Genomic DNA, 10,247 nt, shown 5'->3' with positions numbered 1-10,247 from the left:
GGCCGGGTCCCAGGCCCGGGTGAGACCACGCGCCCCTTGGGTATGGATGAGGCCACGTGCCCCTTAATCCAGGTGACGCCGTGCCCCTGGGTTCGGCCGAGACCAAGCCAGAGGGAGTCGGACCTCCGTTACCACCATTTGTCCACCATCCAGAGCTGAGGGGTCAGGGCTGACATGTACACATAAGGAACTACTGGACATTGAAATTGGGTCTCAAAAGAACTGTTGGTCCAGGGGGAAGCTCGCTACAGATTGATTCATTTGCCTGTCAGCATAACTATTATTGCTCGTCTCACATTTAGTTCTTGTTAGTATATATCTAGTGACATATGATCTCGCTCATCTAGGGGAAATGATGAACAACATAGACTGAGGAACAAGAACAGAACCAGAAGCAAGGAGGCATCGATCGGACTATCGGGCCTCAGAGGGAGGATAGGGGAGGGTAGGGGGAGGGGAGGGGGAGGGGGAGAGTTCAACCAAAGGACCTGTGTGCATGCATATGGGCCTATCCAACGGTTGAGTTCAACAGGGGATTGGGGCATGCGTGGGGAGAGGGGTGGGATGGGAATGGGGGGATGAGGACAAATATGTGACACCTTAATCAATAAAGAAATATAAAGTAAAAAAAATAAAAATAAAATAAAAAAAAAAAAATTGTATGTGTTCATCGGCACCAAGATGCTGATGGAGATGAGGCTTCCGGCGGCTAGCAAGCCTCTCAGCGGGGCCTGTGCACCACCCGGTGGTGCCGGTGGTGGCGGTGGTGCGGAGGACACAATCACCACAGACAAGGGCTTCGTGTGGGGCCACAGAGCTTATTCGGGGGAAGAGAAACTCACTGAATCGGTGGCTAGCTCTGTGTGAAAGCTTTGAAAACCTGATGCAGTGGTGAGGTGGGTGATGTCATCATGGTGGAGAGGATCACAGAGGTTCAACGGAAGAGACGGGAGGTGGAGGCCAGCTCCAGGCTGGACTCAGTCTTTTTAAAAATATATATATTTTATTGATTTTTTACAGAGAGGAAGGGAGAGGGATAGAGAGCTAGAAACATCAATGAGAGAGAAACCTCGATCAGCCGCCTCCTGCACGCCCCCTACTGGGAATGTGCCTGCAAACAAGGTACATGCCCTTGACCGGAATCGAACCTGGCACCTTCCAGTCCACAGGCCGACGCTCCATCCACTGAGCCAAACCGGTTTCAGCGTGGACTCAGTCTTGATTCTGTCGTCCATGAACCTTCCCATAGGAGAGCCGAAGAGCCGATCTGCAGAAGATGAGCGGGCAATGCGAGGGTTTTTACAGAAAGGGGACCTTATTAGTGCTGAGGGCCAGGCAGTGTTCTCTGATGAGCTGTCTCTCTGCACACGAGGGGTCTAGTATTCGAAAAACTAGGTCAGGGTGTTTTGGTCCCGGTTTCCCCCTCCCTAGTAACACGGCAGAAGGCCACACAGTGTGTGAAACATCAATGATGAGAGAATCACGGCAGAAGACTCTTCCATGGCGTGCCTTGTGGTGCCTCGGGTCTCCTGGGCAGCAGCTTCATCTGGATGCACCCTACACCTGGGCACAGGGAAAGGGATGCAGGGGCTTCATTCCAATCTCCTGCTGCGCACGTAGCTCTCAAAAGGCAACAACGCAAACTTGGTGTGACACACACCCTCACCAGCAAGCCCTGGCTTGGCCAGGGCAGCCGCAGGGCCAGCAGCAGAAGCTCGCACCCAGGCTCTGTGCGCATCCACACCGCGGAGGAGCCTGCTCACCGGCGGGAACCAAGTAAAACAGCCAGCCGCTGCAGGAAAGTCAGGAGTTCTTCAAAGAGCCAAACTAGAGCCCTGGCAGGCATAGCCAAGTTGGTTGGAGCATCGTCCTGTACGCCAAAGGGTCACAAGTTTGATTCCCGGTCAGGGCACATACCCGGGTTGTGGATTTGATCCCAGTCGGGGTGCATGTGGGAGGCAACCTATCGATATCTCTCTCTCACATCAATGTTCCTCTCTCCCCCTCTCCCTCTCCCTTCCTTTCTGTCTAAAATCAATAAAATCATATCCTTGGGATTAAAAAATAATAATAATAAAAAGGCTGGCACAGCTGGCATGGCTCGGTGGTTGAGCATCGACCCATGAACCAAGAGCTGCCCAGTTTGATTCCCCGTCAGGGCACAGACCCAGGCTCAGTGCATGCAGGAGGCAGCCAATCAGTGTTTCTCTGTCATCAATGTTTCCATCTCTCTATCCCTCTCCCTTCCTCTCTCTCTAAAAAAATCAATAAAAACATATATTTTTTAAAAAGCCAAACTTAGTTACCTCTGTCCCAGCAATTCCACTGCTAGGTCTCTACTCCAAATAAACAAAATTGGGTGTTTAAACAAAAATATGTTTATGACTGTTCACAGCAGCACAATTCACAACAGCCAAAAAGCAAAACAACAGGTGAACAGACAAACACTACAAGGTTCAGCCACACACTGAAGTGTTATTCAGCCATAAAAAGGAGCGAGGCCAATACAATATACAGATGCTGTATGATAGAATTGTACACCTGAAACCTAGATAATTGTATTAACTAGTGTCACTCCAATAAATTCAATGAAAACATTTTTAAAAAGGAGGGAAGTACTGGCACCTGCTACAACGTGGATGGACCTTGAACACATGATGCTCAGTGAGAGAAGCCAGACAAAGAGGCCACACAGTGTGACTCCATTTATGTGAAATGTTCAGAACAGCACATCCTCGGACAGGAAGTGGGTTCATGTCAGGGGCTGAGATGGGGGAGTGACTACTAATAGGGATAGGGCTTCTGTTTAGGGTGATGGAATGTTCTGGAACTAGATAGAGGTGATGATGGTATAAAGCATTGAAAGTGTACTAAATGTCACTTAAAATGATTAATTCTATGTTATGTGAATTTCACTTCAGTTTTTAAAAAAGGAGCCTGGCCTGTGTAGCTCAGTTGGTTGAACATCATCTCATGCACAGGTCAGGGCGCATGCCCGGGTGGTGGACTTGATCCCCAGTACGGGGTGTGCAGGAGGCAGCTGATCAATGTTTCTATCTCTCCCTTCCTCTCTCTGAAAAGTCAATAAAAACATCCTATCTAATAAAGATGGAATATGCAAATTGACTGTAATTCCACAACAAAGATGGCTGCGCCCACAGTGCAGTTGGGTATACTAAAAAAAAAGTCTGGTGTGGCTCTTTGATTGAGCGTCGACCTATGAACCAGGAGGTCACAGTTCAATTCCCAGTTAGGGCACATGCCCGGGTTGCAGGCTCGATCCCCAGTGAGGGGTGTGCAGGAGGCAGCCGAACAATGATTCTCTCTCATCATTGATGTTTCTATCTCTCTCTCCCTCTCCTTCCCTCTCTGAAATCAATAAAAATATATTAAAAAACAAAACAAGCCCTAACTGGTTTGGCTCAGTGGCTAGAGCGTCGGCCTGCGAGAATATACAAATTGACGTGACAAGGCGAGAGGTGGAAGGCGGCTCCGGGCCGGAGCGAAGGCGGAAGGAAGGCCTATTCTTGCACGAATCTTCGTGCATTGGGCCTCTAGTATTTTTTATAAAAAGGATTCGTGCTCAAAGCAGCTTTGCTCCCAGACTGTTCACACCCTATGATAACCACTGTGGGCCTGCTCTGTGTTGGCCACAGTGATGGGCCTGGGTAACAGTAAAGGCCCAAGGATAGCATCTGTGAGGACTGAACCAGATCCCAATTCCCCAAGAGCCTGGGAACAGTCTCATTGGAACAGCTGAAGCCCACTGAGTGCCTGGGACCATGCTGAGGCCTGGCCTGTGCTCGCTCGTTCTATCCTGCTTTCCTTCCTGGAGGAGGTCACGGTCACACAAGAGGGAGGTTTCCTCTCTAAGGGCCGAAGGCTCTCCACAGACCAGCACCTCAGCTCCACACAGGGCAACCCTGTTCCCTCCTTTACAGACACCATCGAGGCTCAGGGTGGCAAACATCTCCTGAAATCGCCCCCACCCCAGGACCCCACCCAGGTCAGTCTGCCTCCAAGTGCGAGCCCACTGGGCACCAGGCACCGGGGACATAAATACACACTCCGTAGGGTGGATCCAGCTGAGGACCTGGAAGAATGATTTATTCTGTTTTAATTTATCTTTATTGTTTAAAGTCTTACAGATGTCCCTCATTTTCACCCCATTGATCCCCTCCACCCCAGGCCTTCACCACACCATTGTCTGTGTCCAAGGGTTATGCATATGTGCAAATAAATTCTTTGGTTAATCTCTCCCCTCCTACCCCACCCCTTTCCTCTGAGATTTGTCAGTCTGTTCCATGTTTCTATGTCTCTGGATCTATTTTGTTCATCAGTTTATTTTTGGTGTGGAGTGATTTTAACCCCTGCCTCAGTTTCCCCACTGGGAATCTGGTTGGCCTCCAAGGCTGGCCACTGTCTAACTGTTAGGGGCAGAAATAGAATAGCGGGGACTAGCTACAATTATAAGAAATATTAATCATGCTCTGTTAACCAGGATTGTTCTGTTCTGATTAGAGAAAGCACATTCTAACCGGGCGAGAGTTGTATGCCGGGGGACAGGAATGCAGTCCGTTCTCCTTTTCCAAGAACTGCCTGCCTGTCATCATGGAAAGATTAACAACCTTGTTGCTGAAACAATCTGGACCCGGAGGCACCTGCCCTGGGCGACCCCCAGCCCGCATTGCCTGTAACCAGTAACCATCACACCTTGTCCACTTCCTCATGCCTGTAATTCCTACTTTCCCAGGTAATCTTTGTCCTTCTATCCAGTACAAGCAGTTGGCTTATGGGGTGGGGTGGGGTGTGCAGAACAGATACTTGTGGATGACCTGCAGCTCTCCCACTACTGCTGGCATTATTGGAATAAACACTCCTGTATGATTCAACCTTATATCTGCTTAGGTGGTTCAATTAGTGACAGGCAGCCGGGACCCATTGGTTGTCTGGTTTCATAACCAGTATCCGAAACTCTGTTGCCTCCCTTGTGTGTCCACCACCCAGCCTGGTCTGCAAGGGGCTGAAATCTCTTTCGACCTCCCTCCTCCCAACGGCTAAGTGTGGGGGAGGCACGAGTGTCCTGGCTGCAGAGTGGACAGTGTTGATGGGAGTGGCCTGAGGCAAGTCAGCCGTGGATGACCAGCCTGCGGTGGCCCAGGGCATGCGGGCCAGCTGCGCACCCTGGGACGCAATAACCCAGTGTGGTGTCCCTGGGGGAGGGGGTGCAGCATGGAAGGGTGCTAGCCTGTCCCATGGCTTGGCCACTGGTGGTTCCTGGATGAACAAGCAAAGTCCCTAAATGCTAGCGGCAGCAGAGAACAAAAGGAAAAAGGCGTTCCTGGGCATCTAATTTAAAACAAGCAAACAAACAAGTGGGGACAAAAGCAGGAATGCTCGGAATGTGGCCAGGGGTGCGGGTGTGGCTGAGGCTGACCGTATGGGACCTCAGGCCACCCAGGCTCCCTTAGCCTCTGTGCTCTGTGGGAGGGAACTAAGAAAATTATTAACATTAAGGAATTTTGCTGTTTTTATGGGGGTTGAGATTGCGCCCTCCCGACGTGTTTATTGTAAGGGACGTTTGGGGGTCTGAGTGGGGAGCCCTCAGAGTTTGAATTCTTGGGCGTGAAAGAACCCTGTGGAAGGTTCCAGAGAGCTTCCCGGGGAGAAATAAGCATGAACGTCGCAGGCTGCTGGAGGAACACGGGCATTTTAAGAGCAGCGTTCTTAAGCCTTGGCCTGGTGTGCGGAGGCCTCTCTCCCGGAACCGTATACAATGTCTGGAAATGACACAACATTCCACACTTTGGAGATAAACACCAGCATTTGGTATGTGTGTGTGTTTTTTATGGTTGGATCTGCTTTATCTTCAGCAAAAAGGAAGGAGCCTGTGCTTGCCCAATTAATTCTAGAATTTTCCTCCAGGATCAGGCTGGGGGATTTAAACTCTGCTAGCTGGACAGAGAAGCTGGGGCAGGGGAGGGAAATGTGGCTTTCTTCAAAGAATGAAGATGTAGCCCTGGCCGGTGTGGCTCAGTGGTTGGAGCGCGGGCCAAGCACTGAAGGGTCTGGGGTTCAATTGCCAGTTAAGAGCACGTACTTGGGTTGTGATTTGCTCGTGCAGGAGGCAACAGGTCCTGTGGCTCTCTCACATCCATGTTTCTCTTTCTCTTTCTCCCTGCCCTCCCTTCCTTCCACTCTCTGAAAAAAGTAGTGGAAAGAATATCCTCAGGTGAGGATTAACAAAACAACAACTGAAGATGTAGATTTTAGGGAAAGAAGAATTGTTATCATCTCAGTCTTTCTGGGTTTTTTTGTTGTTGTTTGTTGAACTCTGCTGTTCTGATAGGGAGACCCTGGGCGTGGGCTGGTCGGAGGTTCAGAAGAGGCAGTATTCTGAGGTCAGCTGGGCTGGGGAGGGCTCCCGCTCCTCTGGAATGTGGGTGGGGCAGCCAGGAACGTTGTGCCTGACCCCTGTCCTCAATGACCGGGCACCCAGATTTAGGGCTGGACATGCCTGTGGCCCCCCGGCACATCCAGAGTTTTAAGAAGCCCAGGGGAGGAAATGCTGCCCCCGTGAAGAGGGAGCCCCAGAGACGCTGACCAGGAGGAGGACGCGAGACTGTCAGCACCGACAACCCTGCAAACTGGTGAAGGTGTCTCCAGAATTTCAGTTTGGGAAGATGAAAGAGTTGTGGGGACAGATGGTGGTGTCGGCTGCACTACAATGTGAATGTACTTGATGCCACTGACCCCAGGATTGAAAATTCTACAATTTTAAAAAAATGATGTTTCAGAGGAAATGTTAATATCATCTGGAAAGTTTCAGGATATAAAATAAGGGGAAAGAAACCTGCTTAACAAGGAAGCAAGTCTCACTTTGGTGAACACAATAAAGCAACAAAATAGAGTTCAAAGCCCCTGCTCAACACACTAGCAGTTGTTCCCTCTGGATTACTGGGGACATTTATTTCCTCTTCTATTCTATTTTTAAATCTTTTGCTACACTAACATGAGAAACTGAGTTGGTTGTTAAATGCAAAATGCATCATGGGAAAATGAATGGTGCCCTAGCTGATTTGGCTCAGTGGATAGAGTGTCGGCCTACGGACCGAAGGGTCCCAGGTTCGATTCCGGCCAAGGGCATATGCCCAGGTTGCGGGCTCGGTCCTGTCTCCAGTAGGGGGTGTGCGGGAGGCAGCCAATCGATGATTCTCTCTCATCATTGATGTTTCTATCTCTCTCTCCCTCTCCCTTCCTCTCTGAAATCAATAAAGATATATTTAGCCCTAACCAGTTTGGCTCAGTGGATAGAGCGTCAGCCTATGCACTGAAAGGTCCCAGGTTCGATTCCGGTCAAGGGCATGTACCTTGGTTGCGGGCACATCCTCCAGTAGGAGGTGTGCAGGAGGCAGCTGATCTATGTTTCTAACTCTCTATCCCTCTCCCTTCCTCTCTGTAAAAAATCAATAATAATAATAAAAAAGATATATTTTTTAAAAAACACAAAAAACCTCAAAGGATGGAAGATGCATAGGGGTTGGGAGCATGATGCCACCTTACAAAACACAAAAAACAACTGTATGTCCCCTCAGGTTCTGTGGTGGGAAATAGGGCCTTGGAAATGCCGGGGACAACAAATTCCAGCTGTTCCAAGTTCACACAAATAGTGTGAACTTGGAACAGCTGGAATATGCAAGGAACAGGGCAGAGGAGCGGGATGCGTGAATTGGTTACTATGATACTTAGTTTTTAACCAATTTTTAGAAAGTATTAGCATGATTGGGATTATGCTGTGTATGTGTATATAGACATTATGTATGTGTATATATATATATACACATATCTACATTTATATATCCACTTATTTTCCTTACAACATACATAGATATAGCCCTGGCAGGCATGACTCAGCAGTTGGAGCCTTGGTCTCCTCACCAAAGAGTCTCAGGTTCAATTTCCGGTCAAGGGCACGTACCTCGGTTGCAGGCTGGATCCCTGCCCCTGGTTGGGGCACTTGTGGGAGGCAACCAATGGATGTATCTCTTTCACATTGATGTTTCTCACTCTCTCCCCCTCCCTTCCACTCTCTCTAAAAATCAATGGGAAAATGTCCTCAGGTGAGGATTAACAAACAAAAAAAATCAATGGAAAAACTATCTTCGGGGCAGGATTAAAAAACAAACAAAAAGGTAAATAGATACAGGAAACCTGATAGGAAGGCCTATGAGGTTAAAGGTGGTTACTGTTGACTTGAGTAGTGGGAGTGTCAGGTAATTTTTAGTTTTCTTCTATTTGGTTACCTAATTGGTTAGAGTAAGCTTTTTTTAAAAAAAACAAACAAACAACTTTTCTTTTCATTTTTATAAAATATTTTTATTGATTTCTGAAAGGAAGGGAGAGGGAGAGAGAGATTGAAACATCAATGATGAGAGAGAATCATTGATTGGCCACCTCCTGCACGCCCCCTACAGGGGATGGAGCCCACAACCCCAGCATTTGCCCTTGACCCGAATCGAACCCTAGGACCCTTCAGTTTGCAGGCCACTGCTTTATCCACTGAGCCAAACCGGCTAGGGCTACAAAGAGCATTTAGCATAACGTACACACATTTTAAACTCAGTAAGAAAAATAATGCAGAAAAGCCTCAGGAACAAAAAGAGAAATCCCACCCCCATCAACAGTCACTCCCCATCCCCCTTCCTAGCCCCTGACAACTACTAACACACTTCCTGTCTCTGGATCTGCCTGTTCTGGACATTTCACAGAAATGGAGTCACACACTATGTGACTCTGGGTCTGGCTCCTCTCACTGAGCATCATGGTTTCAAGGTCCATCCACAAACCTGTGCTTCACTCCTTTTCATGGCTGAGTGACATTCCAGTGTGTGGACGGAGCACATTTATCTGCTGATGGACACCCGTTGTTCCCTCTTTATGGCTTTTGTGGATCATGCTGCTGTGTACACTGCTTTGTTTGTTTCTGTGTACAATTTTATGTGGATGTGTTTTTATTTCTCGTGGAGTGAAACTCCTAGGATGAAATTGCTAGGTCAGACAGTAACTCTGTGGTCACCCTTTAGAAGAGCTGCCACTGTTTTCCACAGTAGCTGCCCGTTTCACAGCCCAGCCGCTGTGGACTAGGGCTCCAACCTCTCCGCATCCTGGGCCACCCCTGTGATCACCATTTGCACAGTGGGTGGGAGGCCGTCTCCCACTGTGAGTCTGTTGGGTCAGCATTTCCTCCATGTCTCATGCTGTTGAGCATCTTCTCATGGCCTTTTTGGTCATTTGTCCACCTTTTCTACAGAAATGTCTGTTCAGAACGGCAAAGGAACTTAGAGCCAGTGGCCTTGGCCCCTCTCCTCCCTCCCCTTTGGACTAGCACCTAAGCAGCCCCCACCCTTCAGCCCATCCAAATGAAAACAAATTGGTGACACAGTGTCTCCACTCCAGGAAGGGGTGGCTTCTGTAGAGCCAGGCACCAAACACTTGTGTATTCAGCCCGAGATAAGGGACAGGGTCCGTCTTGACCCCCTGTGGGTCGTCAGGAGCCGACCCAGGCAGGTGGCCCCGAGGCCATCCAAGCCGACTGCCCGAGACTCCAGATCAAGTGTCCGTTCCTGCTATAAACTATTGATGCCGGCACTGTCACCACTGGAAGGCTGGCTGTCTGGGGTGTCATCTGTTACCTGTTATGAAATGTAAGGGCCACCTTCCTTGTGTCCTCAAGTCCTATCTGCCTGCCTTGGGGGCACGTTCTTTCCCGTGCACCTGGATCCTTCCAGAATTAGCTTTTTACCAGGATTCCAGGTCCCCCCACTGTGCAGCCTGACCTCCTCCGGGGGTCATCTGCAGAGGACTCAGGGGCTTTATTTAAACTCAGCTGACATTGGGCAGTTACTCTCTGTGGGGGGGCCATCCTGGGCACTTGTGGGATATAGAGCAGCACCCCTGGCCCCCAACTAGAAGTCAGGAACACCCCCAGTGTGACAACCACAAAGGTCCTCAGACATGGTCCAGTAACCAAGCGGGGGCAAAAAGAATCTCCTGGGTGAGAAAGGCTGCTTTACTGTATGTAGGAATGGCTCTGCTGCAGTGACCAGGATGGGGCTGGGGTCCTCACCCCCAGTGAGCGAGGACTTGGGTCTGTGCCCCTCCCCTGGTCAGGACATGCTGGGCAGCCCACAGCCCCTGATCTGCTCCATCCCAGCTGGTGCCCATGGCCCCATGACCCTGTGGGCAGG

The 10,247-nt window shown here is 49.5% G+C and overlaps 1 pseudogene; it reads left to right on the top strand.

Moving 5' to 3' along the window:
- The first annotated feature begins 681 nt into the window (after nt 1-681).
- Nucleotides 682-5,061, top strand: LOC129149580 (exosome complex component RRP4-like; annotated as a pseudogene).
- The last annotated feature ends 5,186 nt before the right edge of the window (nt 5,062-10,247 follow it).

The sequence above is a fragment of the Eptesicus fuscus genome, chromosome 6, assembly GCF_027574615.1.
Source record: "Eptesicus fuscus isolate TK198812 chromosome 6, DD_ASM_mEF_20220401, whole genome shotgun sequence".
Classification (NCBI taxonomy): Eukaryota; Metazoa; Chordata; class Mammalia; order Chiroptera; family Vespertilionidae; genus Eptesicus; species Eptesicus fuscus.
Note: the sequence above shows the minus strand (reverse complement) of the source record. Positions and strands in the feature narration are given on the sequence as shown.